This window comes from Dipodomys merriami, unplaced genomic scaffold (assembly GCF_024711535.1).
Source record: "Dipodomys merriami isolate MVZ:Mamm:240054 unplaced genomic scaffold, mDipMer1.0.p SCAF_107, whole genome shotgun sequence".
Classification (NCBI taxonomy): domain Eukaryota; kingdom Metazoa; phylum Chordata; class Mammalia; order Rodentia; family Heteromyidae; genus Dipodomys; species Dipodomys merriami.
The window spans coordinates 1,615,556-1,631,705 of NW_027202349.1; positions in this window are offsets into that span (position 1 = coordinate 1,615,556).

A 16,150-nucleotide genomic window follows, 5' to 3' on the forward strand; every position below is an offset into this window, starting at 1 on the left:
TGTGGTTTATGTTTAGTGATAGGTTCAGGGGTAGGGTTAGAGTGACGGTAGGGTTACGGTTATGGTGAGTTTGAGTTTGAGGGTGAGGGTTAGGGTTAGGGTTGGGGTTAGGGATAGGGTTAGAGTTTGTGTGATGGTTGGGTTGTGGGTGAGGGTTAGGGTAAAGGTGAGGGTTAGGTTGACGGGGAGGTTTAGAGTCAGGACGAGGGTTAAGGTTAAGGTTAGGGTGATGTTTAGGGTTCGTATTAGTGTTGGGATGAGTGTTAGGGTGAGGGGTATAGTTAGGGTTAAGGTAAAGGTTAGGATTAGTGTGAGGGTGAGGTTGAGGCTTTCGGTTAAGATTAGGGTTTGGGTAAGGGTTACACTGAGCGTGAGTGTGAGGGTTAGGGTTAGCGTGAGGGTTACAGTTAGGGTTAGGTTTAGGTTGAGGGTTAGGGTGAGGGCTAGGTAAAGGGTTTGCGGGACAGTGAGGGTGAGCGTTAGGATTAGGATTAGGTTTAGGTTGAGGGGAAAGGTTAGGGTTAGGTTTAGGGTTAATGTGTGGGTAAGGATAAGGGTGAGGGTTAGGATGAGGGTGAGGGTTAGGGATAGGGTTAGGATTAGGGTGAGTGCTAGGGTGAGTATGAAGGTTAGGTTTAGTGTCAGGGTGAGGGTTAGGTTTAGGGTGAGGTTTAGGTTTGGTTTAGGGTTAGGGTGAGGGGTAGGGTGAGGGTTATGGTTAGGGTTTTGTTTAGGGTAGGGTGAGGGTGAGGGTTAGGGTAAGGGATAGGGTGAGTGTGTGGGTGAGTTTTAGGGATAGGTTTAGGGTTTGGGTGAGGATGAGTGTTAAGTTTAGGATTAGTGTTAGGGTTAGGCTTAAGCTTAGGGTTCGGTTGAGGTATAAGGTGAGGGGCAGGGTTAGGGTTAGGGTTAGCTTGAGGGTGAGGGTGAGGGTTAGTGTTTGGATTAGTGTTAGGGTTATGGTTAGCCTGAGGGTGAGCGTGAGGGTGAGTATGAGGGTTAGGTTTATTGTGAGAGTTAGGGTGAGGATGAGGGTAAGGGTTAGGTTGAGGGTTATGTGTGGGGGAGGGTTAGGGTTAGGGTTAGGGTGCGGGTTAGGGTGAGGTTTAGTGTTAAGTTTAGGTTTAGGTTTAGGGTGAGGGTTAGGTTAATGTTAAGCATTATGTTTTGGATAAGGGTTAGGTTTAGGGTTAGTGTTAGGGTGAGGGTTAGGGTTAGTTAGAGTTAGGGTAGGATGAGGTTAAGGTTTAGGGTGATCGTTAGGGTTAGACTGAGGGTGAGGGTTAGGGTTAGGGTTAGGGTTAGGGTGAGGGTGAGCGTGATGGTGACGGTTAGGTTGTGGGTAAGGGTAGCGTTAGGGTAAATGTTACGATTAGGGTGAGTGGGAGGTTTAGGGTTAGGGTTAGGTTGAGGGTGAGGCTGAGATTGAGGTTTAAGGTGAGGGTAAGGGTGAGTGTGAGGGGAGGGTTAGGTTTCCGGTTAGGGTTAGGCTGAGGGTGAGGGTGTGTTTCAGTGTTTGAATTAGTGTTAGGTTTAGGGTTAGGCTGAGGGTAAGGGTGAGGGTGAGAGTGATGGTTAGTGTTAGGGTAAAGGTGAGGATTAGGGTTATTGTGAGGTTTAGGGTGAGGATGAGGTTAAAGTTTAGGTTTAGGGTTAGGGTGAGGGGGATGGTTAGGGTTACTGTTAGGGTTAGGATGAGGGTTAGGGTTAAGTTAAGGGTTAGTTTTAGCGTGAGAGTTAGTGTTAATGTTAGGGTTATGTTTAGGGTAAGGGTCATGGTGAGGGTGAGGGTTAGGGTTAGGGTGAGGTTTAGGGTTAGTGTGAGGTTTAAGTTTAGGATTAGGGTTAGGGTTAGGGCTAGGGTGAGGGTGAGGGTTCAGATTAGGCTTAGGGTTAGGGTGAGGTTTAGGGTTAGGTTTAGGTTTAGGGTTAGTGTGAGTGGTAGGGTTAGGGTAAGGGTGAGGGTTAGGTTTAGTGTGAGTGTTATGGTTAGGGATAGTGTTAGGGTGAGGGTAAGGGTTAGGATGAGGGTAGGGTGAGAGTGAAGTTTAGGGTTAGCATGAGTGTTATGGTGAGGGTGAGGGTGAGGGTTGATGTTAGGTTGAGGGTGAGGTTGAGGGTAAGAGTTAGGGTTAGGTTTAGGGTGAGGGATAGAATGAGGGTTTGGGTGAGGGTGAGGGTTGGGTTGTGGGTGAGGGTTAGGGTAAATGTGAGGGTTAGGTTCACAGGGAGGGTTAGAGTGAGAGCGAGGGTTAAGGTTAGGGTTAGGTTGATGGTTATGTTTCGTATTAGTGTTAGGTTGCGGGTTAGGGTGAGGGGTATAGTTAGTGTTGGTGTGAGGGTAATGATTAGTGTGAGGGTTAGGGTTAGGGTTAGGGTTAGAGTGAGGGTAAGGATTAGGGTGAGGTTTAGGTTTAGTGTTAGATTTAGGGTTTGGGTTAGTCTGAGGGTGAGGGTGAGTGTAAGGGTTAGGGTTAGGTTTAGAGTGAGTGGTAGGTTTAGTCTTAGGTTTAGGATAAGTGTTAAGGTGAGGGGTAGGTTTAGGGTTAGGGTGAGGGTTAGGGTTAGGGTGAGGGTAAGGGTTTGGGTGAGGTTTAGGATGAGGGAGAGGGTTAGTGTGAGTGTTAACGCTGGGGTGAGTGTTAGCGTTAGGGTGAGGGGAGGGCTAGGGTGAGGATGAGGGTTAGGGTGAGTGTGAGGTTTAGGCTGTGGGTTAGGGTTAGTGTTAGGGTAAGGGTTACGGTTAGGATGAGGGTTAAGTTTAGGTTGAGGTTGAGGCTGAGGATGAGGTTTAAAGTGAGGGGGAGGGTTAGGGAGAGGGTGAGGGTTAGCGTTCTGGTTAGGGTTAGTTTGAGGGTGACGGTGAGGCTTAGTGTTTGGATTCGTTTTAGGGTTAGGGTTAGGCTCAGTGTGAGCTTGAGGTTGAGGGTGATGGTTAGTGTTAGGGTGAGGGTGAGGGTTGGGTTTATTGTGAGGGATAGGGTGAGGATGAGGGTAAGGTTTAGGTTAAGGGTTAGGGGGAGGGGGAGGGTTAGGGTTAGGGTTAAGGTTAGGGTGATGGTTAGGGTGAGGGTTAGGATAAAGTTTAGGGTTAGGTTTAGGGTGAGGGTTAGGGTTAATGTTAGGGTCCGGTTAGATTAAGCATTATGGTTAGCGTTTCGGTTAGGTGTATGGTGAGGGTTATGGTTAGGTTATGGTGAGGGTTAGGGTTAAGTTTAGAGTGAGGGTGAGGGTGAGTGTTAGTGTTGGGGTTAGGGTTAGGGTGAGGGTGAGGGTGAGGCTTAGTGTTAGGTTTAGTTTTAGTCTTAGGTTGAGGGTTAGGGTTAGGGTTAGGGTTAAGTTTAGGGTTAGGGTGAGGGTTAGTGTTAGGGTTAGGGTTAGGGTGAGGGTGAGGGTTATGGTTAGACTTCCTTTAGGGTGAGGGTTAGGGTGAGGGTTATGGTTAATGTTAGGGTTAGAGTAAGAGTGAGGGTGAGGTTTAGGTTTAGGGTTAGGGTGAGGCTTAATGCTGGGGTGAGGGTTAGGGTTAGGGTAATATTAGGGTGATGTTGAGGGTGAGGCTGAGGGTTAGGGTGATCGTGAGGGTGAGGGAGAGGGTTAGGGATAGGAATAGGTTTAGGGTTCGGATGAGGGTGAAGGTGAGCGTTTGGGTTAGGATTAATGTTAGGGTTAGGGTTAGGCTGAGGGTGAGGGTGAGGGTGAGGGTTAGCGTTAGGTTTACAGTGAGAGTAAGTGTTAGGTTGAGGGTTTGTTTTAGAGTGAGTGTTAGGTTTAGCCTGTGAGTTAGGGTGAGGGTTAGAATGAGTGTTAGACTGAATGTTAGGGTTAGTGTTAGTGTGAGGGTTAGGTTTAGTCTGAGGGTTAGTGTTAGGTTTAAGGTTAGGGTTAGGGTTACCGTTAGGATTACGGTTAGGGTGAGGTTTAGCGATAATGTGAGGATTAGGGTTAGGGTTTGGGTTAGGTTTCGGGTTAGGGTGACCGGTAGGGTTAGGGTTAGGTTGAGGGTTAGGGTTAGTGTGAAGGTTAGCGTTAGGGTTGGGGTTAGGGTGAGGGTAAGGGTTAGGGTGAGGGTTAGGGTTAGGGTTAGGTGAGGGCTAGGGTGAGGTTGAGGGTTAAAGTTTGGGTAATGGTTAGGGTTAGGGTTAGCATGAGTATGAGGTTTAGTCTTAGGGTTGGGGTTAGGGTTAGGGTGAGGCTCAGGGTTAGGTTCACGGTTAGGGTTAGGGTTTGGGTGTGTGTAAGGGTTAGGGTGAGGTTTATGGTGAGGGAGTGGTTTAGGGTTAGCCTTAGGGTTAGGGTGAGTGTTCGGGCTAGGTTTAGGGTTAGGGCGAGGATTAGGTTTAGGGTTAGTGTGGGTGTGAGGGTGAATGTTAGGGTTTGGTGAGGGTTAGAGTTAGGGTGAGGGTTAGGGTTGTGTAAGGGTTAGGGTTAGGGTTAGGGTGAGGGTCAGGTTTAGGGTTAGGGTTACAGTTGAGTGTTAGTGTGAGAGGTAGGGTTATGTTTAGGGTGAGAATTAGGGTTAGTGTGAGTTTTAGGGTTAGGGTTCGGGTGAGGGTTAGGGTTAGGGTGATCTTTAGGGTGAGGTGTAGGGTTTGGGTTAGGGTTAGGGTGAGGTTGAGGGTGAAGCTGAATGTTAGGGTGAGGGTTAGGGATCGGGATAGGGTTCGGGTTCGGGTGAGGGTAAAGGTGAGCGTTAGATTTAGGATTAGTTTAAGGTTTAGGTTTAGGCTGAGGGTGAGGGTGAGGCTTAGGGTCAGTGTTAGGGTGAGAGTAAGTGAAAGGGTGAGGGTTAGGGTGAGAGTGAGGGTTAGAGTTAGCCTGAGTGTTATGGTGAGGGTTATGGTGAGGGTTAGGGTGAGGGTTAGGCTGAGGGTTAGGCTTCGGTGAGGGTTAGATTTAGGGTGAGTGTTAGGGTGGGGGTAAGGGTTATGTTTAGGGTGAAGGTTAGAGTTAGTGTGGTTGTTTGGGTTAGGGTTCAGGTTCGGGTTAGGGTTAGGGTGATGTTTTGGGTGAGGGTGAGGGTGAGGGTTAGGGTGAGGGTGAGGGTGAGTGTTAGGTTTAGGCTTAGAATTAGGGTGAGAGCTAAGTTGAGGGTGAGCGTTAGGGTTAGGGTTAGCGATAGGGTGAGAAATAGGGTTAGGTTTAGGATTAGAGTGAGGGTTAGTCTGAGGGGCAGGTTTAGGTTTAGGGTGATTTATAGGTTTAGTATCAGGGTTAGGGGTAGGGTTAAGGTAATGGTTAAGGTGAGGGTAAGTGTGAGGGTGATGGTTAGGATGAGGGTGAAGGTTAGGTTTAGCTTTTTGGTTAGGGTGAGGGTTAGGTTAAGGTTAGGGTTAGGATAAGGTTGAGGGCAAGGGTTAGGGTTAGGGTTAGTTTGAGGCTCAGGGTTAGGGTGAGGGTTAGGATTAGGGTTAGGGTTAGCGTCAGGGTTAAGGTTAGGGTTAGGTTTAGGATGAGTGTTAGGGTGAGGTGTAGGTTTATGATTAGGTTGAGGGTTAGGGTTAAGTTGATGGTTAGGGTGAAGTTTATGATTAGGGATAGGGTTAGGGTTAGGATTAGTGTGAGTGTTAGGGTTAGGGTGAGTATAAGGGTTAGGGTGAGGTTTAGGGTTCGTGTGAGGGTTAGGGTTAAGTTGAGGGTTTGGATTAGGGTTAGACTGAGGATGAGGATGAGGGTGAGGGTGAGGGTTTGGGTGAGGGTGAGGGTTAGGTTTAGGGTTAGGGTTAGCGTGAGAGTTATGAGTAGGGTTAGTTTTAAAATGAACGTTAGGGTGAGGGGTAGGGATATGCTTAGGGTGACGGTTAGGGTGAGGATGAGGGTTAGGGTTAGTCTTAGGTTTAGGGTGAGGGTAAGCGTTAGTGTGAGGGTTATGTTGAGGGTGAGTGTTAGGGTTAGGGTTAGGGTGAGTGTTAGTGTGAGGGTTATGGTTAGAGTTAGGGTTAGCGTGAGGGTTAGGGTGAAGGTAAGGTTAAGGGTGAAGGTTAGTGTGAGGGTGAGTGTTAGGTTTAGGTTTAGGCTTAGGGTGTGGTTTAGGATCAGGGTGAGGGTTAGGGTTAGCGTGAGGGTTGGGGTTATGGTGAGGGTTAGGTTTAGGGTTAGAGTTAGGGTGTGATTTAGAGTTAGTGTGAGGATTAGGGTTAGGGTTAGGTTTAGGTTTAGGGTTATGGAGAGGGGAAGGGTTAGGTTGAAGTTTAGGTTTACTGTGAGGGTTAGTGTAAGGGTTGGGGATAGGGTTAGGGTGAGGGTAAGGGTTAGGGTGAGGGTAAGGGTTAGGTTGAGGATTAGGATTAGGGTGAGTATAAGCGTTAGGTTGAGGTTTAGAGTTAGGGTGAGGTCTAGGGTGAGGTTGAGGGTTAAGGTTTGGTTTAGGGTTAATTTTAGCGTTAGGTTGATGGTGAGATTTAGGTTTAGGATTAGTGTTAGCTTTAGGGTTAGGCTTAGGGTTAGGGTGAGAGTGAGCAAGAGGTTTAGGGTGAGGGTTAGGGTAAGGGTTAGGGTGAGGGTTAGGGTTAGGGTGATGTTTAGGGTGAGGGTGAGTTTTAGGGTTAGGGTGAGTGTTCGGGTAAGGGTGAATGTTAGGGTGTGGGTGAGAGTTAGGTTTAGGGTGAGTGTTAGGTTTGATGGTGAGGCATAGGTTGACGGTGAGGGTTATGGTGAGGTTGAGGGTTAGGGTTAGGTTTAGGCTTAGTGTGAGCGTTAAGGTTAGGTTTGGGGTTAGTTTTAGGGTGAGTGTAAGGTTTAGGGTGAGGATAAGGGTTAGTTTTTGGGTTAGGCTGAGGGTGAAGAAGAGGGGGAGGGGGCGGGTTAGGGTTAGGTTTAGAGTTAAGGTTAGGGTGAGGGTGAGTGTGAGCATTAGGTTTAGGTTTACGGTTAGGGTTAGGTTTTGGCTGTGGGTGAGGTTGAGGGTGAGTGTGACAGTTAGGGTGAGGGTTAAGTTTAAGGTTAGGGTGAGGTTTAGGGTTAGTGTGAGGATTAAGGTTAGTGTTAGGGTTAGGGTTAGGGTAAGGGTGAGGGGTATGGTTAGGTTTAGGGTGAGGGTTAGGGTTAGTGTGAGTGTTAGGGTTAGAGTTGGGGTTATGGTTAGGATGAGAGTAATGATTAGGGTGAGGTTTAGGGTGAGGGTGAGGGTTAGATTTAGACTTAGGATTAGGGTTAAGGTTACAGTGAGGGGTACGGTTAGTGTGAGGGTTAGTGTTAGGGTTGGGATTAGGGTTAGGGTGAATATCAGTTTTAGGGTGAGTGTTAGGGTTATGGTGAGGTTTAGGGTTAAGGTGAGGGTAAGGGTTAGGTTGAGGGTCAGGTTTAGGTTTGGGGTTAGGATTAGGGTGAGAGTAAGTGTCAGGGTGAGGGTTAAGGTTAGGGTTAGGTTTAGGTTTAGAGTTAGGGTGAGAGTGAGGGTGAGATTTAGGCTTAGTATTAGTGTTAGTTTTAGGGTTAGGCTTAGGGTGATTGTGAGGGTGAGGTTCAGGGTGAGGGTTAGGTTGAGGGTTAGGGTTAGGGTGAGGGTTAAGGTTACGTTTAATGTTAGGGTGAGTGTGAGGGGGAGGGTTGGGGTTCGGTGAGGATTAGAGTTAGGGTGTGGTTTATGGTTAGGATTGGGTAAGGTTTAGAGTTAGGGTGAGGTTGAGGGTTAGGTTTATGATTAGGATTAGGGTGAGGGTGAGGATGAAGGTGAGGATTTCGTGTTAGGGTGAGGGTTAGGGTTAGGTTTAGGGTTAGCCTGAGGGTTAGGGTGAGTGTTAGGGCAGAGTTACGGTTAAGATGAGGGTTAGGGTTAGTGTGAGGGTTAGGGTTTGGTTTAGGGTTAGGTTTCGGGTTAGGGTCAAGGTGAGGGTTAGGTTTAGGGTGAGGATTACGTTTAGGTATAGTGTTTGGGTTAGGGTGTGAATTAGGGTGAGGGTAAGTGTTAGGGTTAGGGTTAGGGATAGGGTGAGGATTAGGATTAGTGTTAGGGTTAGGGTGAGGGTTAGGCTGAGTGGTATTTTTAGGGTTAGGGTGAAGGTTAGGCTGAGTGGTAGGGTTAGGGTTAGGGTTAGGCTGAGTGTTAGGTTGAGGGTTAGGGTAAAGTTTAGGGTTATGTTTAGAGTTATTGTTAGGGTTAGGGTGAGGGTCAAGGTCAGGAAGAGGGGGAGGGTGAAGTTTAGAGTTAGGGTTAGGTTTAGGGTGAGGTTGAGAGTTAGAGTTTGTGTTAGGATTAGCATTGGGTTTAGGGTTATGCTGAGGGTGAAGGGGAGCGGGAGGGGGCGGGTGATGGTTAGGTTTAGGGTAAAGGTTAGAGTGAGGGTTAGGGTTAGGTTTAGGGTTATTGTAAGGTTTAGGGTGAGGGTGAGGTTGAGGTTGAAGGGGAGGGGTAAGGGTAGGGGGAGTTTTAGATTTAGGGTTAGGTTTTGGGTGAGGGTGAGAGTGAGGGTTAGGGTTAGGGTGAGGGTTAGGGTTAGGGTTAGGGTGAGTGTTAGGATTACGTTTAGGGTGAGGGTGATGGTGAGGCTGAGAGTTAGGTTTAGGGTTAGGGTTAGCGTGAGGGTGAGCATTATGGTTAGGATTAGGGTTAGCGTTAGGGTTAGGCTTAGGGTGAGGGTGAGGGTGAGTGTGAGGGTTAGCGTGAGGTTTAGGGTTAGGGTAAATGTTAGGGTGAGTTTTACGTTTAGTGTGAGGATTAGGTTTATGGTTAGGGTTAGGTTTAGGCTTAGGGTGGGGGGTAGGGTTAGGGTTAGTGTGTGGGTTAATGTTAGTGTGAGGGTTATGGTTTGGGGTGGGCTTAGGTTTAGGGTGAGGGTAAAGGTTAGGGTGAGGGTAAGAGTTAGTTTGAGGGTTAGGGTTCGTGTTGGATTTAGGGTTGGGGTGAGGGTAAGGGTTAGTGTGAGGGATAAGCTTAGGGTTAGGGTTATGGTTAGAGTTAGGGTAAGTGTGAGGGTGAGATTTAGGTTTAGGATTAGTGTTAGTTTTAGGGTTAGGCTTAGGGTGAGGTTGCAGGTGAGGTTGAGGGTGAGGGTTAGGATTAGTGTTAGGGTGAGTGTTCAGGTGAGGGTGAGGTTAAGGGAGTGGGTGAAGGTTAAGGTTAGTTTGAGGGTTAGGGTGATGGTGAGGGTTGGGATGAGTGTTAGGATTAGGGTTAGGTTAGGGTTAGTGTTAGTGTTAGGGTTAGGGAGAGGTTTAGTGTGAGGGTGAGTGTTAGAGTTAGACTTAGGGTTAGGGTTAGGGTTGGGGAGAGGGTTAGGGTTAGTGTGAGGTTTAGGATTAGTGTTGGAGTTAGGGTTAAGGTGAGGGTAAGGTTTAGGGGCAGGGTTAGGTTTAGGGTGAGGGTTAAGTTTAAGGTGAGGGTAAGGGTTAGGTTTAAGGTTAGGGTGAGGTTTAGGGTTAGGATTAGGGGGAGTGTAAGGGTTAGGATGAGGGTTAGGGTTAGGGTGAAGTTTAGGTTGAGGGTGTGGTTTAGGGTTAGGCTGAGTGTTCCAATGTGGGTGAGGGTTAGGGTGTGTGTGAGAGTTATTGTTAGGGTGAGGGTTTGGGTGACGGTGAGGGTTATAGTGAAGGTGAGGGTTATTGTTAGCTTTAGGGTTAGGGATAGGATTAGTGTGAGGATTAGAATTAGCTTTAGGATAGGTTTAGGGTTAGGGTAAGGTTTCAGGAGTGGTTTAGGGTGAGGGTGAGGGTTAGAGTTAGCCTTTGGGTTAGGGTTAGGTTTAGGGTGAGGGTTAGAGTTAGGTTTAGGTTTAGGATGAAGGTTAGGGTTAGGGTTAGGTTTAGGGTTAAGGTGAGTTTGAGAGTGAATGTAAGGGTTCAGTGATGGTTAGAGTTAGGGTGAAGTTTTGGGTGAGGTTTGGGTAAGGGTTAGAGTTAGGGTGAGGGTGAGGGTGAGGGTTAGGGTTGGGATTAGGGCTAGGGTTTGGCTTAGGATTAGGCTTAGGGTTAGGCATAGACTGAGGGTGAGGGTGAGGGTGAGGGTTGGGATTGTGTTAGGGTGAGGGTTAGGCTTAGGTTTAGGGTGAGGGTGAAGTTTGGGTTAGGTTTACGGTATGGGTTAGGATGAGTGTTAGGGTGAGTGGTATTGTTACCATTAGGGTGAGGGTTAGGTTTACTGTGAGCGTTAGGGTTAGGTTTAGGGTTAGAGTGATGGTAAGCGTTAGTGTGAGGGTTAGAGTGAGGGTGAGGTTTAGGTTTAGGGTTAGGGTGAAGGTTAGGTTGAGGGTTAGGGTTTGGTTTAGGTTTAGGATGAGGGTTTGTGTTAGGGCTATGTTTAGGATTAGGTTTACGGTAAGGGTGTGGGTGAGGGTAAGGTTTAGGTTGAGGGTTAAGGTGACAGTGAGGGTTAGTGTCAGGGTGAGGGTTAGGGTTAATTTTAGTGTTAGGGTGAGGGTTAGGCTGAGGGGTAGAGTTAGGTTTAGGGTGAGGGTTAGTTTTAGTCTGAGCGTTAGGGTTAGGGTTAAGGTTACCGTTAAGATGAGGGTAAGGGTTACGTTGAGATTTAAGGTGAGGTTGAGTTTTAGTGTTATCATTTCGGTTAGGGTGAGGGTTAGGGTGAGGTTGAGGGTTAGGGTTAGGGTAAGGTTGAGGGTGAGGGTTAGGGTTAAGGTTAGGGTGAGGGTTAGGGTTAGGGTGAGGGTTAGGGTTAGGGTTATGGTGAGGGTGAAGGTGAGACTGAGGGTTAGGGTGAGGGTGCAGGTGAGCGTGAGGGTAAGTGTTAGTGTTAGGTTTAGGGTGAGGGTGAGGGTGAGCGTTAGGGTTAGGATTAGATTTAGGGTTAGGGTTAGGCTGTGGGTGAGGGTGAGGGTTAGGATTAGGGTTAGGGTGAGGGTAAATTTTAGAGTGAGGGTTAGGATGAGAGTGAGGGTTATGGTTAGTCTGAGTGTTAGGGTGAGGGTTAGGGTGAGGGTTAGGGTGAGGGTTAGGCTGAGGGGTAGGTTTATGGTTATGTTGAGGTGTCAGTTTAATCTGAGGGTTAGGTTTAGTGTTAACTATAGGGTTAGGGTGAGGGTAAGGGTTAGAGTAGTGTTAGGGATAAGGTTAGGATTAGGGTGAGGTTTAGGGTTAGTGTGAGGATTAGAGTTAGGGTTAGGGTTAGGTTTAGGGTTAGTGTGAGGGGTAGGGTTAGGTTTAGGGTTAGGGTTATGGTTAGTGTGAGGTTTAGGTTTAGAGTTGGGGTTGGGGTTAGGGTGAATTTAAGGGTTAGGGTGAGTGTTAGGGTTAGGGTGAGGGTTAGGCTTAAGGTGAGGATAAGGGTTAGGTTGAAGGTTAGGGTGAGGGTTAGGGTAAGGTTTAGGTTGAGTGCTAGGGTGAGGGTGAGGGTTAAGGTTAGGGTTAGGGTTAGAGTTAGGGTGAGGCTGAGGGTGAGATTTAGGTTTAGGACTAATGTTAGTTTTACAGTTAGGTTTAGGGCGAGTGTGAGGATGAGGTTGAGTGTGAGGGTTAGGATGAGGGTTAGGATTATGGTTAGGGTGGGGGTTAGTGCTAGTGTTATGATTAAGGTGAGGGTGAGGTTTACGGTTAGGGTGAGTTTTGCCTGAGGGTGAGGATTAGGTTGTGGGTGAGGGTTACTTTTAGGGTGAGGGTTAGGTTGACAGTGAGGGTTAGGGTTAGGATGAGGTTTAGGTTGCAATTTAGGGTTAGGGTAAGGGTTAGGATTTGTGTGAGGGTTAGGTTTACGGTTAGGGTTAGAGTGAGTGTAAGAGTTATGGAGAGGTTTAGGGTGAGGTTGAGGGTTAGAGTTAGACTTAGGTTTAGGGTGAGGGTTAGGGTGATGGTTACAGTTAGGTTTAGGGTTAGGGTTAGGGTGAGGGTGAAGGTTAGTGTTAGTGTTAGGGTGAGTGTGAGGGTGAGGGTTAGGGTTCGGTGAGGGTTAATGTTAGGGTGAGGGTTAGGGTTGAGGAAGGCTTAGAGTTAGGGTGAGGGTGAGGGTGAGGGTTAGGGTTAGGATTAGTGTTAGGGTTAGGGTTAGGATTAGGGTTAGGTTTAGGGTTAGACTCAGGGTGATGGTGAGGGTGAGTGTGAGGTTTGGGATTAGGGTGAGGGTTAGGGTTAGGTTTAGGGTTAGGATGAATGTTAGGGTTAGGGGTAGGGTTAGAGTTAGGGTGATGCTTAGGTTTAGTGTGAGGGTTAGGGTTAGCTTTTGGGTTAGGGTTAGGGTGAGGGTAAGTGTTATTGTGAGGGTTAAGATGAGCGTGAGGGTCAGGTTTAGGGTGAGGGTGAGGTTGAGGTTTAGGGTTAGGTTTAGGGTTAGGTTGAGGGTTATGGTGATGTTTAGGTTTAGGGTTAGGGTGATGGTTAGTGTTAGGGTTAGGGTAAGGGTTTGGTTTAGGTTTAGGGTTAGATTTACTGTTCGGGTGAGGGTTAGGGTAAGGTTTAGGGTTAGGTTTAGGTTTATTGTTAGGGTTAGGTTGTTGGTGAGTGTGAGGGTGAGGTGTAGGTTTAGGGTTAGGTTTAGGGTGAGGTGAGAGTAAGAATTAGGGTTAGGATTAGGATTAGGGTTAGGGTAAGGCTGACGTGGAGAGGGAGGGGGAGGAGGCTGTTTAGGTATTGGGTTAGGGTTATGTTAGGGTTATTGTTATTGTAAGGGTTAGGGTGAGGGTGAGAGTGATTGGAGAGCGAGGTTTAGGGTTAGAGTTAGGTTTAAGGTGAGGGTGAGAGTGTGGGTTACGGTTAGGATTTGGATTAAAGTTAGGGTTAGGCAGAAATTGAGAGTGAGGGGGAGAGTGAGAGTTAGGGTTAGTTAGGGTTAGTGTTAGCCTTAGGGAGAAAGTGAGGTTGAGATTTAGGTTTAGGATTAGTGTTAGGTTTAGGGTTAGGCTTAGGGTTACAGTGAGGATGAGGGTGAGGGTGAGGTTTAGATTGAGGGTTAGGGTTAGGTTTAGGGTGAAGGTTAGGTTTAGTGTGATGTTTAGGGTGAGGATGAGTTTTCGGTGAGGGTGAGTGTTCAGGTGAGGGTGAGGCTTAGGGTGTGTGTGAGGCTTAGGGTTAGGGTTAGGGTTGGGTAGAGGTTTAGATTTATGTTTAGGATTACTGTGAGGGTTAGTGTTAGTGTTAGAGTGAGGGTAAGGGTTAGGGTGAGTATTAGTGTGAGGGTGAGGCTTAGGTTTAGAATGAGGGTTAGGGTTAGGTTTAGGCTTGGGGTGAGGGTGAGGTTGAGGGTTATGGTTAGTGTGAACGTTGGGTTTAGGGTGAGGATTAGGGTTAGGGTTAGGTTTAGGGTGAGTTTTAGGGTGAGGGTTAGGGTACGGTGAGGGTTAGAGATAGGGTGAGGGTGAGGGTTGTGTAAGGGTAAGGGTTAGAATGAGGTTAATGGTGAGGGTTAGGGTTAGGATTAGGGTTAGGTTTAGGGTTTGACCGAGGATGATGGTGAGGGTGCGGGTGAAGGTTTGAGTTAGGGATAGAGTTATGGTGAGGGTGATGGTTAGGATTAGGGTAAGGGTTAGGATGAGGGCTAGGATGAGGGTTAGGGTGAGGATTAGGAATAATGTTATGGTTATTGTTAGGGTTAGTGTTAGGGTGATGTTGAGGTTGAGGGTGAGGGTGAGGATGAAGTTGAGATTGAGTCCTAGGGTTAGGTTTAGGGTAAGGGTGAGAGTGAGGGTTAGGGTTTGGGTCAGGATTAGTGTGAGGGTTAGGGTTTGGTGAGTGTTAGGGTGAGAGCTAGGATGAGGATGAGGGTTAGGGTGATGGTTAGGCTGAGGGTAGGTTAGGGTTAGGTTTAGAGTGAGGGTGAGAGTGAGGGTTAGGGTTAGGGTTAGGTTTAGGGTGAAGAGTATGGTAAAGGTTAAGGTTAGGTTGAGAGTGAGCATTAAGGTGAGGTTTAGGATTAGGGTTAGGGTTAGGTTGAGGGTAAGGGTCAGCGTGAGCGTTAGGGTTAGGGTGAGGGTTAGGGTTTGGAGAAGGGTTAAGTTTAGTGTTAGGGTGAGGGCTAGGTTGAGGGTGAGGGTTTGGGTTAGGGATACGGATAGGGTGAGGATTAGGTTTAGGGTTTGGGTTAGGGTGAGGGTTAGGGTGAGGGGTAGTGTTAGGTTTAGGGTGAGGGTTAGGTTTAGTTTGAGGGTGAGGGTTAGGTTGAGGTTTAGGGTTAGGGTTAAGGTTACTGTTAGGGTTAGAGTGAGGTTAAACGTGAGGGTGAGGGTGAGGGTGAGGTTTAGGTTTAGGGTTAGGTTTAGGGTGAGGGTGAGAGTGAGGGTTAGGGTTAGGATTAGGATTAGGGTTAGGGTTAAGGTGAGGGTGAAAGTGAGGGTGAGGGGGAGGGTTAGGATATTTGCTGGGGTTAGGGTTATGGTGAGGGTTAGTGTTAGGTTTAGGGTTAGGATTATTTTTAGGTTTATGGGGAGGGGTAGGGGTAGGAGAGGGGGAGGTTTACGGTTAGGGTTAGGTTTAGGGTGAGGGATATGGTGAGTGTTAGGGTTAGAATTAGGATTATGGTTAGGGTTAGGCTGAGGGTGAGGGGGAGGGGAAGGGTTATGATTATGGTTAGGGTTAGGGTGAGTGTGAGTGTCAGGGTTAGTTTGAGTGTTAGGGTTAGGATTAGGGTGAGAGAAAATTTTTGGATGAGGGTTAGGGTGAGGGTGAAGTTTAGGCTTAGGGTTAGGGTTAGGATTATGTGTGAGTGAGTGTGAGGGTTAGGGTTATGGTGAGTTTTAGTGTTAGGGTGAGGGTGAGGAATAAGGTTAGAGTTAGTGTGAGGGTGTGGGTGAGGGTGAGGGTTAGGGTTAGGTTTACGGTTAGGGTGAGGGTGAGGGTGAGGGTGATGGGTAGGGTTAGGATTAGAATTAGGGTTAGGGTTACGGTTAGGCTGAAGTTGAGGGTGAGGTTGAGGGTTAGGGTTAGGGTTAAGATTAGGGTGAGGGCAAGAGTAAGAGTGAGGGTTAGGGTGAGCGTGAGGGTGAGGATGAATATTTAGGTAAGGTAAGGGTTAGGGTTAGGGTTATTGTGAGGATTAGGGTGAGGGTGAGGGTTAGAGTGAGGGTTAGGGTTAGGGTGAGGGTTAGGGTTAGGGTAGGGTGAGGGTTTGGTTAGGGTGATGTTTAGGTTGAGGGTGAAGTTTAGGATGAGTTTGAGAGTAAGGGTGAGGGTTAGGGTTAATGTTAGTGTTAGGTGAGGGCTAGGGTGAGGATAAGGGTTAGGGGTAGGTTTAGGGATAGGGTGAGAATTAGGGTTAGGGTTAGTGTTAGGGTGAGGGTTAGGGTTAGGGTGAAGTTCAGGCTGAGGGGTAGGTTTAGGGTTAGTGTGAGGGTTTGGTTTAGTCTGAGGGTTAGTGTTAAGTTTAGGATTAGGTTTAGGTTGAGGTTAAGTGTTAGGGTAAGGTTGAGGGTTAGGGTTAGCATTAGGGTTAGGGTGGTGGTTAGGGTGAGGGTTAGGTTTAGGTTTATGTTGAGAATGAAGGTGACGATTAGGTTTAGGGTTAGGGTGAGGTTTAGGTTTAGGGTGAGTGATACGGTTAGGGTTAGGGTGAGGGTTAGGTTTAGTCTGAGGGTTACTGGTTTAGTTTGAGGTTAAAGGTTAGGGTAAGGGTGAGGGTGAGGGTGAGGGTTAGGGTTAGCATTAGGGTTAGGGTGAGGGGTAGGGTGAGGATTAGTTTTAGGTTTAGGTTGAGGGTGAAGGTGAGGGTTAGGATAAGGGTTAGAGTGAGATTTAGGTATAGGGTGAGGGACATGTTTAGGGTTCGGGTTAGGGTGAGGGTGAGGCTGAAGTTTAGGGTGAGGGTGAGGGTGAGAGTGATGGTGTGGGTTAGGTTTAGGGTGAAGGTGATGGTGAGAGTTAAGTTCAGGATTAGGGTTAGGGTTTGGGTTAGGCTGAGGGTGAGCCTGAGGGTGAGGTTTAGGGTTAGGGTGAGTGTTAGAGTTAGTGGAAGGGTTAGGGTGAGGGCGAGATTAAGGGTTGGGTTGAGGGTTAGAGTGAGGGTGAGGGTTAGGGTTAGCGTTAGGGTTAGGGGGAGGGTTAGGGTTAATGTTAGGGTTTTGGGTAAAAGTGAGGGTTAGTGTTAATGTTAGGGTTCAGATTAGGGTGAGGGTTAGGGTTAGTATGAGGGTTAGAGTGAGGGTGAGTGTAAGGGTTAGGTTGAGTGTTAGGGGAAGGGGGAGGGTTAGCATCAGGGTTTAGGTTAGGGTGAGGGTTAGGTTGATGGTTAAGGTTAAGGTTAGGGTTAGGGTTAGGGTGAGGGTTATGTTTAATGTTAGGG